The 27,990-nt window shown below is 39.9% G+C and overlaps 1 long non-coding RNA gene across 1 annotated transcript; it reads left to right on the top strand.

Moving 5' to 3' along the window:
* Positions 1–620: 620 nt before the first annotated feature.
* On the top strand, positions 621–27,990 carry LOC140481788 (uncharacterized). The gene is made up of 3 exons (XR_011961601.1): positions 621–849; positions 21,509–21,622; positions 27,785–27,990. It is a non-coding gene; the product is annotated as an uncharacterized lncRNA (long non-coding RNA).

The raw sequence follows: 27,990 nt of genomic DNA, 5'->3' as shown, positions 1-27,990 counted from the left end.
GACTGCAGGGGTCATTTTAATTGGTTGCTTTGTCTCTCCAGCTCATTGGTGGCAGTATAGTTGCTGAAAGAAGATCAGTGGTTGATCATGGGATTTTCTGCAGGGTGTGGATGAAAAGGAGAAGAAAAGCTGATGGAACATAAACATCGAACACATTGTTGAGCCCATGTAGGTCATGGAAATGATTCTGTGAAATTGTTCCTCATGGGTAAACTCAACTATGCAGACAATGATACAAAGGTGACTTTCTCCAAAAAAAACCCATTGTGGATATGTTGTCAACCCTGACAAATTGTGAAAATGATTCACCAGCACTACTCTTTAATTCACAACACAGAAAATGAAAATGAAATTATTTTGCTGTGCTAGATATTAAAGCACGTATACATGAAAATAACTCAAAATTGAAATGCGAAGTATCCATGATAAAATTGATGTACTGCTGATACAAATAGAGGTAAGTTGTTTTGATATCATTACAGAGGCTGAAGGCTGGCTTTTTCAGAGCATGTGACCCTCATCAACTTATCACCCAGTTAAAAATGTCAGAGGGTGAAGCTTTCCGATAATCCCACCAGCTACCCGGCAGGAATTTAATGCTGGAAGCAGTATTACTTGGTTTAAAGTGATGCTTCATCCCTTTTTCATGGGAAGGAGACTCGCCTTAGAGAACAACATCATGCAGGCACAGTGTCCTCTGCTGGATTACAGGCAATTCCACTGTGTAGAGGAGCCCATGTCTGTCAGGGGTCACTGCGAGATGGGTGAGGGCCCAAGTTCAAAGATTCTGGGGCAAGGATTATGAAGGAGCTTGTTAAGAGTGGACAAGACAATGCATTGGGAAGAGATGTAAGTAGTAACCTATGTTGTTCATGATATTAAAGATCACATGATGATGGAAACTCTCAAGAGAGATGCAACTGTGTAAACATTGTGCTATGTTTGTGTAAATAGTGTATAGAATTATGAATAAATATTTGCTGTGAACACCAAACCTCTACCAGCACTGCCACTAAATTAATGGATAGTGACAATGAGTAAGAGACCCACAAAAACATGAAAAAGAATCTAAGCAGCAGGGAAACAAACAGCCTCGTGACTGAGAAGCAGCTAGAGCCAAAGCAACTGATGATGAAGCAATGCAGGAAACAAGCTTCACAAACAAAGGAACGTCTTGAAACAGACATTACCTTTCTCAGAATCTTTTGAACAAATGGAAACCCCACAACAAGCTGAGTGGTGGCAGAGCTGGTGCAGATGGTGTATTTAATACAGGAATATTTCAGGGTTAGCAGCAAAATCTGGAAAGACCTAAGCATTACAGATAACATTTTAGCAAGACTGGTTAGTGAAGAAACAGCCACTTACAATGATATTATTGGAGTTTTCAATTTACAATTTGGTATTTGGGGAAATATAAACAGAGAGAACAACATTTCATATGTGAAAGCAGAAGCTTAGAAAGTCTATCGATTCAATGTTAATGACCTATATCATGAGGAGCTAACTTGATATGGGATGTTAAAAGATGATCTGATTAGAGGTAAGATCACAATGTGAATTTTGGAGGAAGCCTAAATGGACTTCTTATAGTCCAGTCAAGACTTAACATTTGTAAAAATGGTGTAATTAGCAAGACAAACTGAAGTGAGTCGTAGAATTGAGTCTTTATCCAAGGGCAGTGAGAGATTATGGAAAAAGGACATTGAAGGCAGAGCAGTATGTCAACAGGGAACAGAAGTCATGGGGTACAGTGCTGCTCTGGACTCGAACCCCCATCCACATCCCTAACTCTGACCCAAGCAGAATGGGGTTCTGAATATCCTGGGACCTGGTTATTAGGCCCCGCATGGCAAGCACAAAAGTGAAAATACAGCAAAGCTGAAGCCTGGAAAGCATGGAAGACAGATGACAGATACCCATGATGTAGTGTTCACACTGTATCAGAAAAGATTGAATTCTTGTGAAGATTGGCCAGGCAAAAATATGGAAATCCACACCTGTAGGAAGACAGATCATTTTGAAAGAGACTGTTATAACTGGAAAAAAAGTCAGAAAGGATAGCCAATAGAAAGGAATTACCCAAGCAATTAGGAGAAATAAAATAATCAACTGGGAAATATTGAAATTGGTGGGTTTATTCTGGTCAAGGTGGCTACTATCAGTTGCAGGCAGTGGGCCATAGAGAGGATCATTACACTTGATCACCTGCCTGCCTTTTGTGGTTACAGCTACACCAAGGTGCACTTCGAGAGAAAGCATGCCCTGTCTGTCAATGTGCTTCAGGCCTTCTGTAGACAGATAACCAGATTTTTCTCTTTAAGAGAATCTGGGGATGTCATCAGGTAGGATGGTAGAGTTAAGAAAGAAGAACATCCTTGGTCATCAAAAATGTCAAAACAGTCCCAAGGGGCCAGATGGCTTACCTCAGCTCCAATGTTCTAATGTTTTACCCTTTACAGTCCACTCCAGTCTGGAATCAAAGAGCATTGAAGATTAGACTTTGTTTGTTATTCTTAAATATAGTGCATTCCTGGACGCAAGCTATATTATGAAAATGGAGACAGAGCTAAAGGATTGGGAGCAATCTGTTAAGAACAACAGAAGCAACAAATTGTCTCCCAAACACAAATGATTGTGAAAGATAGTCATACTGGACTTGAAATGTTGACTATATTTCTCTGCGACAGATACTGCCAGACCTGCTGAGTATCTCTCTTTATTTTCATTTCCGACTTCCAGAATCTGCAGTATTTTACTTTTTACAAAATATTAGAACAGTAAAGCTTCTGCAATACTCAAACATAATTATGATGGAAGAGTTTATAAAATACCACTAAAATATAAATGTTTAACAATTCATCTCGACCTGGAATATTTATAGTAATTTTCATTCTTTCCTCGCTTTCTAAAGCACATTGAAACACACTGAAGCTACAATTTGCTCGAAATTTATTATAACACTGCAGGCATTCACCAAGCCATTTTAGCATCAGGTTAGGAAACAATGTGTCGAAATGCCAAGGGGCTGAAGCCACATTTCAGAATCTCTTCTCCAAATGTGACACTGACTCAGAAAGTTGAACTCCTGAATTCTGCTGACTGGTGACCTAGATAAGGGCGGTAGCAGTGGGATTACAACTTGCCCAGTGCCCCGATCACAGCTCAGTGACCAGTGAAAATGTTTATGGGTATTTAAATATTAGATTAGATCAGAACCAAGTTAATCTATGCTATATCTTGGGCGTATAAAGTGAATACTGAGCTTTATCGTTAGCAGCTACCTCAATATAGGAAGGTAGAAGATGATCTGACTAGAAGTAAGATCACAATGTGAGTTTTGGAGGAAGCCTAAATGGATTTCCTATCGTCCGGTCAAGACTTAACATTTGCAAAAAATGATGTAATTACAAGACAATCTGAAGTAAGAAATAGAATTAAGTCTTTATGAGGAAAGATATGCAATCCTGGGATAATTTCTGCTGGTTGGGAGCAAAGAAAGCTAGAAAGAGATATAATGACAAATAGTTAAAATGCTGATATGTTTTGGTGGAGTGAAAAGAGAGATTATTGCCTTTGACTTCCTGATGAGGAGTCAATTTAATATTTTCCATACAGGTGGTTGACAGGAATGAGAGCTCACTGAGCAGCCATGATTGTACTGCTTAGCAGAGTAGACTCCACGGGCTGAATGGCCTGCTTCTGCATCTTATGGTCTTAAGTGACTTGTTACAGCAGTTTGCCACCATTTTATTGAGCCACATTTGAAGAATTCAAGAAAAGGCAAAATATATTCACTATGTATATGGTGCCTGCCATTGAGAAAGTCACATCAATTGAAAATATCTTACACAAGTACTCTGATTCAAGCATTAGTGAAAAATTGTGTTATAGACATAAAATTGCCCCGAGAAACAATTCCCTTTGCTTACCTCCTTAAATATTGAGGCTGTTTTTAAACTCTGAAATTTCTATTACCCCTTTCCTTTCCCTTTGGATTTTGTTCTCTCTGGGGAAGTCAGAAAGGTTTTGAGTACACTTGAGAAGGAACAGCTCCACATAAAGAACTAGGCCTGATACAAGTCAAAACAAACTGGATATTGGATTAAAATATGTGTTTGAACTGTTTGCTCACTTAGTGTATAATTGGACGAGCTCAACTAAAAGCAATTTGCATCAATCTAAATCAGCTATACTTTTCATGGCCTGGCTAATACTTATCCATCAAGCAATAACGCAAAGATCAGGTTATCTTGTCACTATTTAAATGCTGGATCTGGGGACATGCTTATGCAATTTGGCTGCCTTTAATTCTCTGCATTGTAGTGGTGCCTACACTGCACTATGGAATGCCCAGAGGCTGCGAAGGACAATGACGAAAAGCAAATTCATGTGTTTTCTCTTTGCTGTGATAACTTCCTTTTAAAACTGATTTTTAATTACTGCGAGAAAGATTTACAGTTTGAAAAGTGTCAACCTGCATTCACTATTCAACACAAACCTTACAGTTGTCAATCAAAATTACATATTTCTCTTCTTGAAAACTACGCTGTCTTCCAGTTTTGTGATGACAGAATTGTTTTGAGCACCTAAGTTTTCTCTGAAATCTGTGAAAAGATGTGATTTTTAAGAATAATTGTATCCTGTCATAAGCAGAGACCACAATTAATGGCTTCTTTCTCCATTCCTGCATCATTACTTCTGGTGTCCTCAAGGATCCATCTTAGCCTGCTCCTATTTCTAATCTACGTATAGCTTCTTGGAGACATCATCAGATGACACAGCATCAGTTTCTATGTGTACACTGCAGACACACAGCTCTAGGTCACCACTGCCTTTCACCACCCTTCACTGTCTTTAAGTTGTATCTAACAAGCCATTACAAAGACCAAAACCATTATCACTATTTGGCCTTTCAGCTGAGTTTGTTTATTACTGGAAGCTAGACAGACTGTTCATTCATCATGTGTCATATTTAATCCCACGATGGACTTCCAACCATATAAATGCATCATCACTAGAACTGCCTATTTTCACCTCTGTGACACCACCCTATTCCATAAACAGGTCGCTGAATGCAAAATATTAGCCTTTTCTCTGTCCACAGTTGCTGCCAGATCTGCTAAGTTTCTCCAGCAAATTCGGCTTTGTGTTTGTTTCACCCTATTCCACTTCTGCCTCAGCTGATTCCCCAGTGTGAATGTGCTGGTGAGTCAACAGTTGGGTGGATCGAGTGAATCCCTTCCCACACTCAGAGCAGGTGAACTGCCTTTCCCCGGTGTGGAGTTGCTGGTGTACCCGAAGGCTACCAGAGTGAACAAATTTCTTCCTGCACTAAGAGAATGTTATACATGGCATGGAGGGTGGATTTTGTGGAATGGTTATGGGGCAATGTAGAGGTATGTTTTGTCTGTATCTAACTCTGCGCTGTGCCTTAGCTCATCAACTGCTGAAACACTTCTCCACACATTTGTTATCATGAGATTTGACTCCAATGCACTCCTGAATTGTCTATCATATTGCCAACTCGGCAAACTTAAATCATTCAAAACTTGGCTGCCTGTGTTTTAACTCTCACCAAGGCCCATTCATCAATCCTAACTACATCGACTTATGTTAACTACCATTTATAATTGTATTCATTTTCAAATCTCCATTCTTGACTTCAAATCTATCCACGGCATTGCCTGTCTTTATCTCTGTAACCAGTCCCTGCACCGTGCAATATATCTACATTTCTCCAATACTGGCCTCTTAATTCCCCTTCCTTTAATTAAATAATCTATTGTGGCAGTACCTTCAGTGGCAAAGAAGTCAAGCTCTGGAATTCCATCTCTCTACCTTTTAACATTCTCTATATAGTTTACAAACCTGGCAGTATGTTGCCATCAAGTTAAAAGGATGTCTGTCTCTCACACACTTCGGTCATTTGGTATATGGATTTCAATGCTGGTGTGATGCCAGATATGTAAGCCATATGTCGCAGAAACTGACAGATCATATCACATGGCAAATCTCTTCAGCTGCTTGTAACAAGCAAGGTACCTACCCTACCAAACAGCTTGCGCTTGCAAAACTCACATCACATTAGACATCATTTTAGCATTTGTTGTTATTAGATATCTAACATTAATTATGACTCTGTAGTTGGTCAACATTTGTTATAAAATCTGGAGTGCGTGTGAAAAATTATGCTGACAACTAGTTTAGGGTAGTCAGTCAGGCTCACAGTATGATGCATTTGGGTGTACTGGAGGGTACTAATTTAGAGGGCTATGATCTTTATATAGACAGAAAAAAAAGTACACACATTGCACATGTTTCAACACGGCAAAGTAGGTGATAACCATTCTCTGGTTCATCTGTCAGAGCAAAATCTTGACGAAAGAGAGTCAACCAATCTTTAAACAAAGCTTGATGATGTCAATGATACAAATTAGGTTTGAAATTCTTTGATAAAAACTGAAAGAGCTGTGGATGCTGTAAATCATGAACAAAACAGGTGGAAGGGTCACCAGATTTGAAACATTAACTGATTTATCTACTCAGGTGCTTCCAGACCTGCTGAGCTTTTCCAGCAACTTCTGTTTTTGTTTCTGAAATTTCTCAGACCTTTTACTTACTTCAGCAAGGATTTCCCTTCAAATCTCCAACTATCTGACGGTTATACGCTTTCTGTTTGACAGATCTTCCTGGCATATTAAGTGCAGTTGCCTCAGCTCAGAACATTCCCCTCCCCAATCTAATATTTTCTGATGCTGGTCTTGTCTCCAAACCTCTCTTTGTCTTCTCAGCATGGCTAGCCCAGAAATTTGGCTCACTACTGGAGTGTTTCTGTGAAGAAGAATGTTAACCTCTTTTAGCCAGAACCCAAGATTCCATCTGTATTCTGCTGGATATAGATGTATTCTGCTTTGCAGACAAATTGTTCCAATATAAAAATAAAACCTCTCTTGAAACAATACCACACACAAAATCCATTCCCTTGACAGTTAACTTCTAGTTGACCTCTTTTCTGTCGTTCATCTCTCAGACAACTTGGTCACATGAGCAGTTAATAGAAGCAAGTTGATTTACCAGAAATCAACTCTCAGAGAAACCTCATTCTTAAAATGACAATCACCGCAACATGAAATAGTGGACAGAAACTTATTTTTTCTTTGGCTAAGTCTGAGTTGCATTAATATTTTTGTAAAGATTCTCACCCTGAGGCCCATTGAGATTTCTTGCCGTAATTTAACAAATATGTATCATTGAGTACATACCCTGTCCCGTGGCATCTATCATATCTGATTTGTTTTACCTAGTGCCATTCCCAGAACAAGTTGTCACTCAGTTGAAATCCATTGGAAGGAAGAAACATTGGCACCCAGAAAAGTATTGGCAATCTGGCATTGATCTCACCCATAGCCAGTATGGCTAACACATCCTCACACATGCAACCCCTTTATCCCACACTAATTGCCATTTAACCATCACACCACATATTTTACTTGTCCTTTGATACATCCCATTCTGAAGACAATATCAGAGTTCCAAATATTCTTTCCTCAGTGCTCAGTAATCATTCAAATCTTGCCTTTATCCAGCCAGGGAGCATCACAAACAGGCAAGCATTCAGACAAGCCCAAACATGAGATTCTATTGGCAACCAGCAAAAGGAAACACAAATGAAAAGAATGGAGTCTGCAGTTTGCTCCTCAATGCAAACTAAATGCTGGCATATTGACCTTGACATCTATGATGGTTTCCTGCACTTACCAGAATCAGATATTAGTCTGGTGCTGTCTGCCTTGTAGTGCTTAATGCACTGAACTCTGTCCTGTATAAGGAGAGCTTCCTCCAGCTCAAAGTCTTCATCCTTCTCCTGTGATGACCGTTCCTGATCCCTGGCTCCTCAAACATCTATCATATCGCCTTGCTGCCTGCTCCTTTTGTGCAAAGCACTGCCTGCTAGAATGGTGTGGCAAACCTTGTCAGACTGTACTCGAAGGCCCCTCCTGACTGCTCCAAGCTGCAGAACCATACCTACAGCAGCCCCATCATCTGGTCCGTCACAACCCTGGTCACAGCATGGTGCACCGACTTGATGAACGTGCCATGACGGCTGAGTGACCAACATATTACATCAAAAAGGGAGTGATGCTGCAATCAACCCTCTTCCCATCCTAGAACCACCACAACCATTCCTCTTTTTGTTGCATTCATCAGTGTCGGTCATCATACCTGTCTAACGTAAACTGCAGTGATATTTTCCTTGTCCCACAGCACCCTTGGAAGTTTCACAAGTGATGGAGCACTTTCTCCAGCACTTGGTTGGTTCCTTTTAAGTGTTTGCGGCTAAACCCTACATCACTCAGGAGACAATGTTCCTTTACCCAATACCAAAGGCTTGGTTCGATCTCCCTTTAAACAGCATTTGACACATCAGTGACACATTCACTCTGAATGCATTATGTATGAGCAAAGAAATGATTGCAAATTGAATGTAGCTGGAGTTTGTAAGTGGCTGCCCCAAGTATTTTCCCCTTCAATGTCATAAAATCTAGCAGACATGCTTTAACTGGTCAAAGTGACACTGAGCCTGAGCACTGTCCTAGCCACTTTTCTGTTGCATTACATATTTGAAGAATGGCAAATGATGGCAGGGAACACAGATCACCCTGGACACTGTTAACAATAGCTCCACCTGGTCACCAGGCACTAGCTCCCACCCCTTCCCCCAGCCACCCCAACTCACCACACCAGAGCCTCCATGTACCCTTTTATCTTGCACTACTCCAAAAGCTCATTCCCATCCATCACTTAATGTGGAGACCTATCACATTGAATTTCATCTGAAGTGTTCTCCCTGTCCCTGAATTGCAGCATTACATCTTAATAATGCCACTTTGCTCCTCTGTGCTTCTCTTGTGGAGACCAAGGTTAGTGGCCACTGCCTATCATCCTTCTTCTGTAGCCTACTATACTGCCCAAAGCTTTTCATATCTTCTCTATACATTTGTGCTACCCTCATCACTGCCCTGAATTCCACCTCCACAAATGCCCCTTGTTCATATGCACCTCTAGCTTTGACTCCCCTCACTACTTTGGCCCTGACCCTACACTTTCCCTTGCCCTCTCTTCATTGAACAACCCCCCCCAGGACTGTATTCGCCCCAGATCTCTGAATGACCGACTAACAGCTCCTGGACATGAGTACATAGACCCTGAATCAATGTCTTTACAGCTCCCTTACTGACGAGGTTTGATTGCCCTCACTGCTACTGATGGCTCAATAAGATAGACCGTTGCCCACTCTCCAGACCACAGATGGACAGATCCCCTGACAGTGAGTACCCCAACATGATGACTAACAGTGGCCAAGCCTTTAAATTGTGTGCAGTTGGTGAAAGCTGATTGATGTTCCTGGGACCCCTGACAGACATCAGTCCCTGCTTGATTGGAGTCAGGACTAGTCCCCCCCCACAGTTTCCAATCTTACTATTTGGTTGAATGAATGTGAAGTGTGTTTGCTGCATGGGCAGCTGGCGATGCGATGCGCCATTCATCAATACGTACAGACAGATAGATCCTGACTGACACGTATGACCAGCAGTCTGTCCTATGTGCACTAAACAGGACCTTAATATGGCAGGACTGAGAGACTTTGGATCAGACTGAAACAGCAATGCACAAATCGAAATAGCAGGCAATGCAAGGCATGGGTGATGTCAGCATGCAGGTAGGTGCTAAGTAAATGAGTGAGGATGTGATTATGATTCAACCTGGTCCAATCATGAAGTGAGTTCCTGTCTGTGAGTGTACAGTGTCCTTGCAGCAGCCTTTCAATTGTATTTGCTGGTGCACCCTGCAATTCAAGTCTATGCTTCCTGAGCAGCTTGTAGGTGGATCGGAGAGATGCCATGATGCTCATGAGGGATTGGTAAATGTTAGATGTCAATGAGAGGACAGTGCAGCTCATGACTATGTATCTGAGGCACATTTAGTCCAAAGGAACATGGAGATCCTTTGGAGCAAGCAGTGAGCTGAACTCTCCAGGCCCCTGCTCTGAATTTAATATTGAGATTTCTCAACATCTAACTTGTTTGGTGCATTTGGTAAGACAGAAAGCAGAATATTAATGAAGTGAGTTGTGGGCTTAGTAAGGCATTTAACAAGCTACAGTTCCTCCTTGCCCTGGCAACTCTCTGCTACCTAGCGAGAAACTCAAAACAGTACTTGCCAAGAGCTGAAGTTGAGATTAGCCTTGCTGAATTTATCATCTGATTCAGCCACAAGTCTCATTGCAGCCTACATTGCTGAGACCCCTATAAGATTCCACCTCCAGTTTTATTTCCTTCAAAGCATATGGACCATCACATATATAACATAGATGTATTGTGAACTCTGGGAGGGATAGTGCAGAACTTCCAAGAGATTATAGACAGCTGAGTGAACTGGTAGGTGAAATTAAATGCAGAGAGGTGTGAATTGATTCATATTGGTCAGACGAACACACAGAGAAAATCTAAAATAAAATATCCAATTCTAAAAGGGGACACATACACAGTGGGAACTGATTGTATATGGGTCATTAGATGTGGTAGAATAGGATGAGAGGTACTAAGGGTTAGGGAGGTTAGTAAAACATACAAGGAGGGAGGGTGGTCATACAGGTGGACTACAAAACCTGCAAATCCTTCCAAAATCCAATGGCAAGAGTTAAGAGCAAGAGAGATTCCTGATCAGCCATGTGAGAGGAAGAATGTTGGAAACTCTACCATCACTATCCATAGATCTGGACTACATTCTGCATGTAAAAGTGGATGTTGCCATACTGTCACAGACATCCCTGAGTGATCTGTAACACACCAACATCAGATGCATGTTTAGCTGTGAAAGGTTAAGAAAGGGCATTAGCTGGAGCATGGAACCTCAAAGTGTCATGTTTTGCCTGTCCAGCATCCTTTTCTTTTTAGATTACTTACACTGTGGAAACAAGCCCTTTGGCTTAACAAGTCCACACTAACCCACCGAAGTGCAACCCACCCATGCCCCTACATTTACCCCTTCACCTAACACTATGGGCAATTTAGCATGGCCAATTCACCTAACCTGCACATCTATGGACTGTGGGAGGAAACTGGAGCACCTGGAGGAAACCCATGCAGACACAGGGAGAATGTGCAAACTTCACACAGGGAGTCACCTGAGGCAGGAATTGAACCCGGGTCTCTGGCGCTGTGAGGCAGCAGTGCTAACCACTGTGCCACTGTGCCGCCCATTCTTCTGATGTTAGGTCATCCTGTGCCCATTAGCACCCTCATCAACATGGTATTTGATATGTCTAGATCCAAGTGTGTGCATGTGCACCACAGACACTAATTTTGTCTCCAACAGCACTCAGAGTTGAAGTAATTGGCACAACCAATTCCCATTTCAAACTAATATTAATCAAGAGCTCAGCTGCATTGCCACTTCAATTGGTTATCTGATGATGTGACAGCCAATAATGGCGATCACCACTGCTGTCTTTTATAGAGTCACAAAATCATAGAGCCACACAGCATGCAAACAGATCCTTCTGTCCAACCAGTCCATGCTGACCATTTTCCCCAAAACTAAACTAGTCCTACCTGCCTGCACTTGGCCTATATCCCTTCAAATATTTCGTATTCATGAATTTATCCACATCTTTTAAACATAGTATCTGTATTTGTATCTACCACTTTCTTTGGCAGTTTATTTCACACATGAAATACTCTCTGTGTCATAACGTTGTCCCTCATGTCCATTTTAAATCTTCTCTCACCTTAAAAATATGCCCTCGGTTTTGAACTCCTCCACCCTTGGGAAAAGACCCTTGGCATTCACCTGATCTGTGCCCCTCATGATTTTATTAATCTGAACTAGGTCACCTCTGAACCTCTTATGTTCCAGAGAAAAATGCCTCAGTCTTCCCAGTTTTATATCTCAAACCCTCCATTCCCGGCATCATCCTAGTAAACCTTTCCTGAAACCTCTCTAGTTTAAGAACATCCTTCCTATAACAGGCTGATCAGAACTGCACACAGTGCTCTAGAAGAGGCCTTGCCAATGTTCTGTATAACCTCAACATGACATCCCAACTCCGATACACAAAAATCTGAACAATGAAGGCAAGTGTGCTTCTTAACCAACCTGTCTATGTGTAACATAAATTTCAAAGTATTATGTACCTGAATGCCTAGGTCTCTCTGGTCTACACAGGGCTCTACCGTTAATTGGATAAGTCCTGTCCTTGTTTTTATTACCAAAATGCAATACCTCACATTTATCCAAATTAAACTCCTCTGCCACTCCTCTGCCCATTGACCTAATTGATCAAAATGTCTTTGTAATCTTAGGTAACCTTCTTTGCTCTCCAGTATACCAGCAATTTTGGTGTCATCTGCAAATTTCCTAACCATGCCTTCTATATTCTGATCCAAATCATTTACGTGAATGCCAAACAAAAGTGAACCCAACACCAATCCCGCCTCCAGTCCAAAACACAATCCTCCACCACCATGCTTTGTCTCTTGCCATCAAGCCAATTTTGTATCCAATTGGCAAGATTACCTCGAATCCCATATGATCTCACATTACTAATTAGTCTACCATGCACTGCGCTGTAATCGAAGGGCTGCTACTGAGTTTTCATTTAACCAAGCTCATGAAAGTGATGCACTTGAATGGGCAATTTGGCAGAAGTGTTTGTTATAGCAAAGACTTGAAATAAAGTTTTGCAATGTATAGTCTAGTTTAACCTATTGGATTTGAAAACAATATAGCATTGGTATTACAAATAGAATTACAGACAAATGTTAACTTAGAAAGCTAGCAAAAACAACTGCATGGGTAATATGCAGAACTTGGTTTTGTAAAGATGATATTCAATTTTGATGACCAGAGATCAAAAGCCCTACTGTAGACGTGAGTTTCAAAATTCCATTACCTTCTAATGTCATTAATGATTATGAAGCCATAAAACAGAAGCCAAACACAAATTGCATCAACTGTAAAAGATAGGAAATATTCCACATTAAAGAAAGGGAAAATGATGTGGAGACTCCCATGGGGCCAGCATGGGATAAAAGAAATAGGTTATAGTCAATAAAATAGAACCTGTCATCAAACATTCCATTAGCAAGATAGAGCTGAACTACTTCACAAAAATACAAAAGTGGCCTGGTACTCTCATAGCATCAATATTGTCGTTATAGCTATGGAATCGAGTTTACTTCTTGTATGAACAGAAAATAGGAGAAACAAATCAACTGGAAGGGAGGATCTAGATATCTACCACTAGGACTTTAAAAGTGGGAAGAAGAGAGAGGTAATCCCTTGCGATTCATTCAAATGCAGAATATCTCAGTTTTTAATGGTTAATGCTAATCTCACGAATATTTCTACCTGCTATCCATTTCATTAATTAATATTATCTTTGAATATACACTCAGAAATTAAATTGTGCATGCAATTTTTGACACATGGGTACATCAAGGCATTTGTTTATTTATCTTTGTGAGTCTAATTATAACCTCCCCAGGGCATCATGAACACCTGTAATTATACCTAAAATGGAAATCAATGTTGTTGAATTAATTAGACATTATTAGCTATGAAAAGCATTTAAGTTGTGAGCTAAAGCTGTAAATTTTCAGTTTATCATTAGGATTCTAAATATCTTTTTAAATTGTATTCATTTTACCAAGAAAAATAGAAAATGTACCTGAACCTAAAGCCAGGATCAAAAGCCATAATGCATTTACATACTAATAACAGCACAAATAACATTCTACCTACCTTTTGCCTTACTTTGAAGCAGCAGCTTTTTATTTAAAATGAATAGCCATATTCTGAAATTAGGTTTACAAATTTAATTGCCATTTCCCAAGATCTGTGAGTAGTTGCAGTTATACTTGCATTAGAAATCAATGTGCTTGCATTAATTAGAATGTATCGGGTATGAATGACATTTAAGATGTACAGTGCAAAGAAAATCAAGCTTGACAGATTCCAGCTAAAAGGCCTTGATATGTCACCAATACCTCTACATACAAGTCATGATAATAAAACACAGTGACGAGCACAGCCGCCTGCAAGCCAAAAGGAAAAATGAAAGAAAACAAGAGTCATTTCACATTTATAACATATAATTGGCAAGGTTATTTCAGGCAATGCTGCATAAATTCTCAGGGAAAATATCAGTTTCTGCTCAATATTTTAAGATGTCTCATGTGCGAAGTAGTCAGATGCTCTTGTTGGAGAACATCCAGTGCTCTATTAAGTCCAGTATGCACCTTATCTGAAGCTAAATTACAAAGTACAGCGAGCCACTTGAAATAGATGCATTTAATCACAAAGTGACTGCTCCTTTTCACCCATCCTTTCAAAGCAATTGGCAATGCAGCAATCCTTGCACTCAGCGACCTAAGGTACAATACTTTCAATATGCGGGACAATCTTGTCCCTTCATCATGTCATACAGAACAAAGAAAACACCTTACCCTGTTCTGTACCACTAATAGCCTATAACCTGAAAACTAACCGGAAAACCATCAACGGAACAAGTGTATGTTTGCCAGTGCTTGGTTTCTGCATCAAATATTCTAGCAATACATGAACAAACAATAGCTGTATAAAAAAAAACAGTCCTCAGCTGGAAGCAGTCAAAATTCTAATAAAAATCTGTCAAGACATCACCTGTTTTTCTGTGGTAAGTGGTTTGTTGATACAGAGATTTTATACTACCTAGTGGCAAAGCCATTTTAAAAAATATCACCCTATTTACATGTAATGCTAGCTCCTTAATCTGAAACAGCACTACTAGTTTCAATTTTACTATTGGCTGAAGTTTATGTTCCCTGAGTTGTTTACATCTGAGAGTTTACCAGATTATTGACCATTGGATTATTTGGGGTGGCTCAGTGATTAACACTGCTGCCTCACAGCACCAGAGTTCCCAGGTTCGATTCCAACCTTGGGTGTCTGTCTGTGTTGAGTTTGTACATTCTCCCCATGTCTATGTGGGTTTCCTCCCACGGTCCAAAGATGTGCAGGTTAGGTGAATTGAACATGATAAATTGCCTGTAGTGTTAGGTGCATTAGTCAGAGGGAAATGGGTCTGGGTGAGTTACTCTTCAGATGGTTGGTGGGTCGAAGGGCCTGATTCCACACTGTAGAGAATCTTAAAAAAAATCTATTTTAATAGAACAGTCCTACTTTGCATATCATTGTTTCTGAACTGTGATGGAAAGTGTCCCTTTATGTGTCAACTACCTTGGGATGTGGCTCATCTGTCTTCTCCTGTTTGTCACCTTATCAAAGACTTCATCTGCATTCTTGTAGCAGAACCCTTCTGTCTGCAGCTTTCAACAAGCTGGCACACGAGAAATTTGTTTGTGAATCGGCCTGCTTGGAGTCAATTCATAGCTGATAACCCACCAAGCAGGAACAAATGCTCCTGATAGTGGGGAGGTGAGAGTGAGGAAGGCATTAAATGTATCAAAGTTAAATGCTGAATGAGAAGGTCCGTGTTTAAGGCTCTCTTCTAGCCACTACTGGAATTAACCAAGTGCCATAATCTTAGAAGCAAAAAGAGTTGGGTCTGCTTATCCATTGATCGGGGTATGGTTGGGAGTGGCAGGTGACCCCTCAATCAAAGGCAGTCTGTACCTGATTGAGGACATAGCAATTGACTAGTAGCTTCAGCAAGTAGGCCTGGGTTTCAGACCCACCCCTCCAGAGGTATGTAAGAACATCTCAGAACAGGTTGGTGAGAAAAGAAATTGGACATTGATTAACTGCAGAGAGCCGCCCCTGATCTTGCTGGCAATTGCTCTTCTTGTAATCCCCACTCCATAAATACTCTGCCCTACTTCAGATTGCTTATCCTTGACCTTGATTCTGGGATTGTTGAGTTGCTGTTCCAGCAACAGCCACACACTCTGCTGTGAGTGTCATAGCCCCTGGCCTCTGGTTGGCTGGCAGCACCAGGAAGGGGGCCTCAGTTTTCAGATATATAATTCCAGAGAAAGACCCACTGGTGCCGTCAGAACTGCCTGATTGACAGGGCTTCCTTAAAAGATGTGTTGTGGGATTCTCTCACCAGCTCTCCAGCCAGCTAAGGTTCCTGACGCTAAGGGAAGATTCCACCCATCTTGTGGAGAGGACATCTCTATTATACCCTCTAAGATGCACAATCACACAATCTGAGCTGTCTGTGAGTATCCAGATCAAGTAATAGTACTCTTTCAATGGAACCATGGGGCAGCTCCTGCCATTAATATGAAGCTGTTGTGAACAGACAGATGGTAGTTCATAGGTGTCTGACAGTGTAAAATTAGAAGGGGAAGATTGGGATGAGGAATGTGGACTGAGAATGGAGAGCAGGACATCGATAGTCACACCAACCGAAGCTTTAATTTCATACTAGATCATGAGATGGGGGATGTGGTAGAAATTGAAAGGAGCATGAGGCTGGGGACATTGACATCTTGGATGTCCCCAAAGAGGCTGGTGTGACACCCCCAAGGTTTGGAAGAAACATATGCTCCTATAGGATCAGGGATGAATGTGTGGTTGACATTTTCACTCTCTTCCCTTCCACTTTGTGTCATATTTTCCAGCCTAGGACTGTTTAGTACTTCACTGTGTCTGTTTGGTGTGCTTGCAGGAACTGAAGAATTTAAATATGTGGTGCAGCATGTCATGGGGAGCCCCTGAATATTAAGTGTGAGTGCTGAGTGTTAGTTTGCAGCTGGAAGAGGGACAGCTGGAGATGGTGTGCTGAACAGCTTAAGAGTTGTTGGTGCAGTGGATAATGGTGTTATGTGAGGATGCATTCACTGACATAAACTGCCTTTGTGAGGTCTTTCAAAATTTTCCAGCACTTTAGACAAGTTATTGCTGCCAAACTGCTTGCTCTTGGTTTACTTGCTCTGGATGTTTTCAAAGGGCAATCCTAAAAAGGTCATTGCCCACTACCCCCAAATAAGCAGCACTGATTGTCAACAGAGGCCTCCTTTGATTCAGTGCACCTTCCCTGTAAGAGGGATAGATTGACTATCAGAGCTGCTGGCTAATTGGAAAATGTGCTAACTTGTCATGCTTTTAGCCTTCTTGTCAAAGTGCAGCCAATCAGCAACAGGAATTATGCTGGTCTTTTACCTGAGATTAATGTTGTCTTGAAAACATGAAAGAGTTCAGGGATCTGTTTGTTTTGACAAGATTTGATATCTTAGTGCAGATAACTAGAAGAATGTATATCACTGGTGTTTCATGACAGGCAGAAGGAACAAATATATTATGCATCAGTAAAAGAAAATCTACTCATCATTGTCTGAATTCAACATTCTGTAAAAATTATGTGACCAGTAACCAAATTATTTGAGTTGTCAATGAAGTATAACAGCATCAAAGTATTTTGTGAAGTGATGACAACTGCCTGAAATTAAAAGGAAATGGTGACTGAAAAACAAGGTTTCGAATAGAGTTGTAGAGTCACAGAGAGATCCAGCATGGAAACAGATCCTTCAGTCCAACTGGTCCATGCTGACCATATTCCCAAACCAGACAAGTCCCATCTGCCTGCTCCTGGCCCATATCCCTCCAAATCTTTCCTATTAGATTAGATTAGATTACTTACAGTGTGGAAACAGGCCCTTCAGCCCAACAAGTCCACACCGCCCCGCTGAAGCGCAACCCACCCATACCCCTACACTTACCCCTTACCTAACACTATGGGCAATTTAGCATGGCCAATTCACCTGACCTGCACATCTTCTGGATTGTGGGAGGAAACCGGAGCACCCGGAGGAAATCCACGCAGACACGGGGAGAATGTGCAAACTCCACACAGTCAGTCGCCTGAGGCGGGAATTGAATCCGGGTCTCTGGCGCTGTGAGGCAGCAGTGCTAACCACTGTGCCACCGTGCCGCCCACTATTCATGTACTTATCCAAATATCTTTTAAATATTGTAATTGTACCTGCATCCATCGCTTCCTCTGGAAGTTCATTCCACATACAAACCATAAAAGTAGCCCCTCATGTCCTTTTTAGATCTTTCTCCTCTCACCTTAAAAATACGTTCCTAGTTTTAAACTACCCCACCCTAGGGAAAAGACTTTATTCACCTTATCTATGCCGCACATGGTTTTATACACCTCAACAAGGTCACCCCTCAACCTCCTATGCTTTAGGGAAACAAGTCACAAGTTATAATTCAAACCTTCCATTCCTGGCAACATTCTGGTATATCTTTTCAGAACCCTCTCCAATTTAATAATATCCTTCCTATAGCAGGGCAAACAGAACTGTACAGAGTACTCCAGAAGAAGCCTCAACAACATCCTGTAAAAACCTGAACATGTAGTCCCAACTCCTATACTCAAAGGTCTGAGCAATGACAGCAAGTGTGACAAATGCCTTCTTAATCACCCTGTCTACTTGTAATGCAAATTTCAAAGAATTATGTATCTGAACTCCTAGGTCTCTCTGTTCCGTAACACCACCCAGGACGTTACCATTAATTGTATAAGTTTGTTTTACCAAAATGCAATCTTGTATTTATCCAAGTTAAACTCCATTTGCCACTCCTCAGCCCATTGATCCAATTAATCAAGATATCTTTGAAATCTTGGATAACCTTCTTTACCAATGTTGGTGTCATACGTAAACTTACTAAACAGGTCTCCTATATTTTCATACAAATCATTTAAATAAATGACAAACAAGAGTCAACCCAATACTGATTCCTGTGGAATACCTCTGGTCACAGGCGTCCAGTTCAAAAAACAACCCTTCATCATCATCCTATGTCTCCTGCTGTCAAGCCAATTTTGTATCCAATTGGCATGCTCTTCCTGAATCCCATGTAGTCTAACTTTATTAATTAGTCTACCATGCGGAACCTTGTTAAAGGCTTTACTAATGTCCAAGTAAATAGCATCTACCACTCTGCCCTCATCAATCTTTTTGGTTGCTTCCTCAAAAAACTCAATATCAATTTTGTGAGACATGACTTACCTCGCACAAAGCTATGCTGACTATCCTTAATCAATCCCTGCCTCTCCAAATCCATGTAAATCCTACCTTTCAGAATCACCTCCAATGACTTACCCAGCACTGATATCAGACTCACAGGTCAATAGTTCCCAAGCTTCTCCTGACAGCCTTTCTGAAATTAAGGCACAACATTGGCCACCCTCCAGTCCTCTGGCACCTCACCTGTAGTTATAGATAATACAAATATCTCTGCTAAGGCCCCACCATTTCTTCCTTAAATTCCTAAAATGTCCTGGAACACACTTAGACTCAGAGTCATAGAGATATACAACATGGAAACAGACCTTTCGGTCCAACCCATCCATGCCAACCAGATATCCCAACCCGATCTAGTCCCACTTGCCAGCACCTGATCCATATCCCTCCAAACCCCTCTCATTCATATACCATTCAGATGCCTTTTAAATGTTGCAATCGTAGTAGCCTTCACCACTTCCTCTGGCAGCTCATACCACCCTCTGCGCGGAAAAAGTCTCTTTTGTATCTTTCCCCCTCACTCTAAACCTATGCCATTGAGTTCTGAACTCCCACACTCCAGGGAAAAGATTTTGACTATTTAACCTATCCATGGCCCTCATGATTTTATAAACCTCTATAAGGTCACCGATCAGTCTCCAATACTCCAGGGATAACAGCCCCAGCCTATTCGACCTCTCCCGATTGCTCAAATCCTCCAACCCCGATGACAGCCTTGATCAGGTCCCAGAGATTTATCTATCTTTTTGTTTTCTTAGACCTCCAGCATTTTCTCTTCTGTAATGTAAGCTGTTTTCAAAACATTAATATTTATTTCTCCAAATTCTTTAACACCTATTTCTTTCTCCACAGTAAAAAATAATGCAAAACATTCATTTAATATTTCTCAAAGTTCCTGAGGTCCAACACAAAGACGGCCTTGTTGATCTTTAAGGGGCCTTAATATCTCTCTAGTTCCTCTTGTGCCCTTCATGTATTTGTAGAATCTCTTTAGACTTTCCTTAACCTTAATTGCCAAGGCTATCACATATTTTCTGTTTGCCCTCCTATTTCCTTCTTAAAAATGTCCCTACACTCTTTATATTCTTCAACAGATCCATTTGATCCCAGTTGTCTATATCTAATATATGACTCTTTTCTTATTCTTAACCATAACCTTCAATATCTTTGTTCCCTACACTTACCAGCCTTACTCTTCACTCTAGCAGGAACATCATGACTCTGAACTCTTGTTGTCACACCTTTAAAAGCTTCTTACTTGTCAGTCATCCCTTTATCTCTGAACAGTCTATTCCAATCAATGTTTGAATGTTCCTGTCTCATACCATTAAAATTTGCCTTACTCCAATTAAGAACATTAACTTTTATGGACAGCCTATCCTTATCTATAACTATTTTAAAACTAATAGAATTATGATCAGTCATCCCAAAGCCTTCCCCTACTGACAGTCCAGTCACTTGCCTTGCCTTATTGTTATTATGTTCAGAGAATGTAGAATTCAGATATTATGTAGTGGAAAATATTCAAGAAAATGAAGGAAGAGATAGAAAGGTCCCTGACATAAATTTCTAGTCAAATGTGAGATGGAAGTGGAAGTGGGGTGAACTCTAACTTGTACATTCCTGATGTAGTGAGAACTGAACAGTTTTCAATGTCTGAATGGACCCCATGTATCAAAACTTTCCCTAAATAGGAAATACTTTAACCACAATAATTTATGGTGACTTTGAACTATAGATTAACTTAGAGAAAACAAATAGTCAACCTTTTGAATGAGCTCATTGAGTGTATTGCTGAGAAGCATTCATTGTAGAACCATGATGTAGAGGTACCGGTCTTGGTCAGGGGTGAACAAAGTTAAAAATCACACAACACCAGGTTATAGTCCAGTTTATTTGGAAGCACTAGCTTTCTGAGCGCTGCTCCTTCATCAGGGAGCTGTGGAGCAGGATCATAAGACACAGAATGTATGGCAAAATATCACAGTGTCATACAGCTGAAATGGTATATTGAACAAACCTAGACTGCTGTTAAGCAAAATAACAAATCAGAATCAGAGACAAAAACAGCAAGAAATATTCAAAACAGAAAGTACAGCTATCTACAAGGACATAAAGTAGAATAGCATAATTAAAGTAACCCTTGATTCCTCAGGGGACAAACTTAAGAAATAATTAATTGAAAACAAAGGATTTAGAGACTTTAAAGAAATGTTTTCTATCTTTCCCCCCATAACAGAAGATCCAAAAACATCCCAATAAAATAGAAAATCAGAGAGCAAAGGACGACAGACATCAAACTTCCACTATGATTAAAGGAAATATACCAAGAAATCTAATAGGACTAAAGGCTCTCAACTCCTCACGACCTGGTGGCCTGCATCCCAGGTCTGAAAAGAAGTTACTGCTGATATTGTAGATGCATTATGTATAATTTTCCAAAATGTTCTTGATTTTAGTATGGCGCCAGGGGATTGAAAACTACAAATGCGGTAATTCTATTGGAAGCAGTAAACTATAGAACAGTTGGACTAACACCTGGCATGAGGAAGATGCTGGAATCTATTATTAAGGTAAACATAGTAGGCCATTTAGAAAATTATAATACAATCAGCAGATACAGCATAATTTTATGAAAGGGATATTGTGTTTGACAAATTTATTAGACTGCTCATTCCAAATATTGGTCTTATAAACTTTCTTTATATTGCTTCTAATGCATCAACATTCATTTTCAAATAAAGTGACAAATATTGTATGCAGGTCTCCAGAATTGGTCTCACCAATACTTTGTTAGCTGAAGCATAATCTCACTACTTTTGTAGTCAGTTCCCCTTGCAATAAACAATAGCATTCTATTAACTTGCCTAATTATGTGCTGTGTCTGCATTGGGATTCACGCACCAAGGCTCTCAAATCCCTCCGCAACTCACACTCTCTGCCGTGTTTCCTCATTTAAGTAATGTGCTTTACTTCAACTCTTCCTGCCAAAATTGAAAATCTCACATTTTCCCACATTAAACTTAGATCTTTGTGGACTCATTCTATCTATATATTACAATTTCCTTATGTCTTCTTCATAACACGTTTCCACCTATTTGTTTGTCATCAGCAAATTTAGCAATCTACCTTGAGTTCCTTCATCTGAGCCATTTATATAAATTGCAACATTATTGAGACACCAGCATTGATCCCTGTGACACATCAGACATTACATCTTGTCAACTATAAAATGACTTCACTGCTTTCTGCTAGCAAGCCAATTTCTTACCTATGCCAACAACGTGAGGCTTTCATTTTTCACCGTTGCATTTGATGTGGCATTTTGTCAGATGCCTTCTGGGAATCTAACTATAGTACATCCACAAGTTTTCCTTTATCTGCAGCATATTTCTTCCAATAACTCCAAAAGGCTGTTAAAGCATGACTTCCCTTGCACAAAAGCATTTTGACTCCCCTGATTACCTTAAAGTTCTCAATGTGCACTGTAATGTATTTAACAAAGCTAGCACCTTCCCAAAGACAGATGCTAAATTAACTGAACTGTAGTTTCCTTCTTTATGGCCCCTCCCATTTTGAATAAGATAGTTACTTTTGCTGCCTCAAATCTAATGAAACTTGTTCCAAATCAAGATAAACTTAAACAATGTCCCAAGAACCACTTCCCTATGTCTGTAACTTCTCAGAGTTCTTTCATTTCTTCCATTTTCTGATTTACAGATATTTCTGAGTTATTACTTGTATTGTCTGTAGGGAAGACTGAAGGTGAAGATCTTCAATGACCAAAAATTCACTGTCACATTTGTTTCTTCTAAGAAAGGGTTTTAAAATTTTACAGTCCAGTGGTTCCCTTGTAATTCATTGAAGAAATTAAATATGGAATGTTAAGAAAATGGTTTCACACTTGTTATGTTATGTGGTGAATTTGTGACCATTACTACCATCTCAGATGCTCTGGGTAGATTTGTTGCCACAAAGCCTTCTTATTAATGTTAATCTAAGTCATTGGTTCCAAGTAAGGATTGATGTTCCCATGAAGTTCTTAGCAGAAAAGAGGCCCAGTCTTTGTAAACAGATTAGATTAATTGCACAGTATGCTCCAACTGAATTATTGTTAAGGTTCTGGTTTATTGAGAAAAAGGCAAAACAATATTACTGAGACATGACATTCATTCAGAGAGCTAGTGCAGATATATTGAGCTGAATGGCCTTCCTCTGCATTGTAACAATCTCATGATTCTGTGAGTTGACAGTCTGTTGTGACACCTGGGCTAAACTTAGGAGTACACATTAATGTTTAGCTATAACGAACTTTGCACTGAATTGGCACAGGTTTGTACAAGAATTAGAACTGGCAAGTTCCTCTCAGGAATGTTCTTTATATTTTATTTGGCAGAGCTATTCTTGTGATGTCAATTAACATTCTCACGTACTAACAGGCTTATACAAGCATTGTCAGTCAACCCACAGCAAGTGGACTGCAATGGTTCAAGAGGCAGCTCACCTCCACCTTCTCAAGGACAACTAGGGATGGGAAATAAATGCTGGTCCAGCCAGCAACATCCACATCCCACAAAATAAATAAGCGTACATCTTATTGCTTGCAACAGCAGGTTTCTCTTGTTTAACTCCAGCTAGGGTTAAATCAGACCCTTGAAGCAATAATCTGATTTAGACTCTCATACAGATAGGTAAAGGCCAGGTAGGATTTTCTGCTTAGTGAAAAATTAGAGGCAGGATACTGTTCCCTCAGTGGTCTCGCTCTTTCTCCCTCTAATCCTTTAATATGACTCATTAAATGATTTCTGTCTTGTGACCAACATATCCTGCTTTTTATTGTCCTCATAAATAATCTCTGACAACTTGGCCATTGTCAACCAATGGGGTTTCATCCATTCGCCTATCATTGTGCGAGAATTGTGTCTTTCTTTCAGACACATTCTTTGGAATTGCACTCTGAAGCTGAAAATTCTTCAAGAAATATTGTTAACTAGTTTCTTTAATTAATTGGATGAGGGCAGTCATTAACTCCAGCAAAGGTTTATTGCATTTTAATGGCTTCTTAATGAGATGTTCTGAAAGTGTTTTTTTGCAATTTATTGCCTTGTCCAGATAAGAAGGTCAACTCCAGGGTCTTGAGCAGTCCCATGTGTATTGACAGGAATGTAAAGACTACCTGATCTCTCAACTCCATTTTTTAAAAAAGTGTCCATTCCCCCTGTTGTTTTAAGGTCAGGTGTTCATTCTGAATTCAAACTCCATTAATCCATGTACCAGTGTCACATGAGCATGACAGCTGCTAGAGAGATCAGTGCTAATTTGCAGATATTTACAATCTATATTAATGATATGGATGAAGGGACTAACTGTATTGCAGTCAATTTCTCTGACAATACAAGGTTAGGTAGGAAACAAGTTGTGAGGAGAACAGAAAGAGTTTCCAAAAGGATACAGAACATTCAGTGAGCAAACATCTGGCAAATTTGGTAAGGTTATTAAGTTGTGTAGCTGTGTCTTTTCTCTGGTGAAGATGGTAGATCAACTTTCCCCGACAATCAGGCTTTTGTAATCTGCTTGATGTAGGGCTACTGTAGATTGACTAATGCAGCAAGTAGCACCTTGGGTGGATTCAGTCACATAAAAATGCAAAGCTCTTTGGCCTCCATAACATACAAAGTCAGTCACATGATTGATCTTTTTGAGAGGTCAAAGTTGAGTTGATGTTTATGTGAAAACCTGCATCATCCAGCATAATGAAAAACTAAGTCCTTTTGAACATTTTCAGTTTGAAGGGTCTGAATACATGGAACAAACAGAGGACATGGGGCACTGGCCATTTCAGGAGACTGGACAACAGCTGTGCACTCTTTATTTTCCTTCCAATCCTTCAGTTTAATTGTATAATGACTCTTCTCTGTATTCTTGCTTTCTTGACCCTGATGAAATCCATGTTACTCATAAACCAAATGGGGGCTATTGAAGCCAAAAAGCTATGTTAAATTCCCAGTTAATTGACTCTTTTTATGTTGAAATAAAGTATGCAACACATGCATAAAAGTTTTCAGCTGGTTTCTCAAGGAATTTGGGTTGTACGCAGAAGTAGACAGAATAATATCTTATAAACATAATATTACTTTTTGGTGTTTCAACCACCCTCAGTTCGCATCTGGTCCCTGCTTTGTCCATTGTATCTGTGAATTACATAATGCAGCAACACATAGATATTTCTGAAATATTGGTGGGAAAACTTGAAAAACCCATTGAGAAGAATATTTAATGTGCTTGTGATGTTAATGTAGTGGATGGTATAGAGTTTGCACACTTGGAATTACACATTGATGGTAGTCCTGGTAAAGTAGAGCTTTGATAGGTCCTGCCCTTCTGTCAAACACAGGCAGATTCTTCTCGAATCGTATATTCTGGTGGTTGGGTGTTATTTACTTTCATTGGACCTCCTCCAAATGATTTTACCAATGGGGAAGCTGAAACAACCAGAACTCAAGAATTTACAATTATTTCATTCTGGAGGTGGATCCCACCTGAAATATTATATTCATTTCTGTGCACGGGATTTCAGGAAGCATATAGTGATTCTGGGTGGGGCACAGATTCAGCAGAATGATCCTGGGGCTAAAAAATACGTTAACAGCAGAGATTGCACAAACTACACTTGTATTATGTTGAATCAAGAATATTGATGAGCGATCTGGTTGTTTGAGTTGTTTCAAGAACTTGATAAAGTCAATAGAGGAGAAACTAATTCCTGTGCTGAGGAAGTTCAGGGCAATAGGACCTTAAACTTAGAAGAAGACTGCTAGGCAGTGATGACAGGAAACATCTTATCCACATCAAAAATAGTGAAAATCCAAACCACTCTCCCCTAAAAGAGGAAAAACTTGGACATTTGAAAATTTCAAAAGTGAAGTGGATTTTTAGCTGAGGGTGTTAAGAATGTGGAACAAAGACAGATTGGTGAGTTAGGTTATAGATCATTCTTGAGATAACTGAGTGGTGGGAATGGCTTAAGGAGCTGAGTTGTCTTCTCCTATTTCTATGGTGCCTTCTGTCTAATATGAAATGATAAGGAGGTCAGGAAAGTAGCACACAAAAATAGCCATTAAGCCAAGTAATAATGGTAGCAAAATAGGGTTATATAAGCACTGAAACAGATGTTTTGGTCCAACTCAGCCATGCCTATCAGATATCCTAGATAAATCTAGTCCATTTGCTAACATTTGGCCCATATCTTACTAAACCCTTCCTATTCATATTCCCATCCAGATGTCTTTTAAATGTTATAATTGTACCAACCTCCACCACTTCCTCTGGCAGCTCATTCTTTACACGCACCACCCTCTGCATGAAAATGTTGCCAATTAGGTCCCTTTTAAATCTTTCCTCTCTCGCCCTAAACCTATGCTGTCTAGTTTTGGACTCCCCCCATCCTGGGAAGAAAATAACATTGTCGATTGCCCCATCCATGTCCCTCATGGTTTTACTAACCTCTATAAGGTCACCCCTCAACCTCTGACGCTCCAGGGAAAACAGCCCCAGCCTATTTAGTCTCTCCCTATAGCTCAAGCCCTCCAACCCTGGCAACATCTTTGTAAATCTCTTCTACACTCACTTCACAACATCATTCCTCTAGGAGGGAGACCACAATATTCCAAAAGTGGCCTAACCAATGTATAGATGCAACTGCTGTACTCAATACCATGACAATAAAGGGAAGAAAACCGAACTCCTTCTTCGGAATCGAAAATATATAGAAATTATAAATAGGTGTTAACAATGTTTATTTTGCTTATTAAAATCTATTCTATTTCTCTTCTGGTGCTGCAAAGACCTGCATGTTCCTATTTCTTCAAAATATAGGCCAGTCAAAATGAATGACCCTAAAAACATAGATGTGCATGGTCATAAACTTGGGTTCCTAAGTTAGTGGAAATTTCATGCAAACACAAAAAAAATTATAAAACACCCATGACAGTAATCAACCAATACTTTCTGGTGGTTAATAAACCATTGAGCCATAGCTGTAGGAAAGATAATGAATCCAGCTTGGAAATGTACAACCAAAGTAGAAGCTGGCTTAATTTCAGCCTTGGGGTAGTTTTCTTCTCCACCAGTCTGTGCAGGTGCTGCTGAACAGCGTTCTGGAATGTGTCAAAAATATCTTTGGATGTGGAAAACATTGCTCAACTAATCAAAAGTCAAAGTGAGTGTGAGACAAGTCTCTACATTAGTTATTAAGAAGACACAGTGGGAAATAAATTGTGCAAATTGGAAAAAAAGGCACATTAACGTTAAGTAACTGCACAGGACATAAGTAAACATGAAAGGTAGTGTGAAGTGTATAAAAGAACTCTGTACTATTGTATTAAATGGCTGCTAATGTTAGTAGTTAAAGAATTACAAACAAAGAAATTAAAATAGCAGAGTAATATAAATTACACTAAAATCTAAAGACAGAATCTAGGTTAAGTTTTCTATTGGTTTTCCATTGCAATTCTAGCAGAGAGCAAGAAGAAGCTTTTCAAAATGCCTTTGGTAAGTTATTCATCAGAGACTAATGAATAAGATCAAAGAATTCAGGCGACAAGTGTCAGATTGGATAGCTAACTGGCTTCAGGGCAGAAGGTAGAAAGTAGGAATAAAGGACAGTTATTCAGAATGAGAGCAGGGGAAATGGGATTATTATTGCCAGCAATTTATATTAATGATTTGAATTTCAGAATCAAGACCACAAATTATAAATTTACAGATGACACCAAATCAGAAGACAAAGTCAATTCTTAGGAGGATGGCAAGAAATTACAAGACACTAAAAGCTTGCAGAATGGCAAATGAATTTAACATCAATAAATGTGAAATGTGTCAGCATGTTGCAAAGACTGTATTGTTTTAATTTTCTGTATTTTTGATTATGGACTGAAATGGG

This window comes from Chiloscyllium punctatum, chromosome 10 (assembly GCF_047496795.1).
Source record: "Chiloscyllium punctatum isolate Juve2018m chromosome 10, sChiPun1.3, whole genome shotgun sequence".
Lineage (NCBI taxonomy): Eukaryota > Metazoa > Chordata > Chondrichthyes > Orectolobiformes > Hemiscylliidae > Chiloscyllium > Chiloscyllium punctatum.
This window is presented reverse-complemented; position numbering and strand designations above follow the sequence as displayed.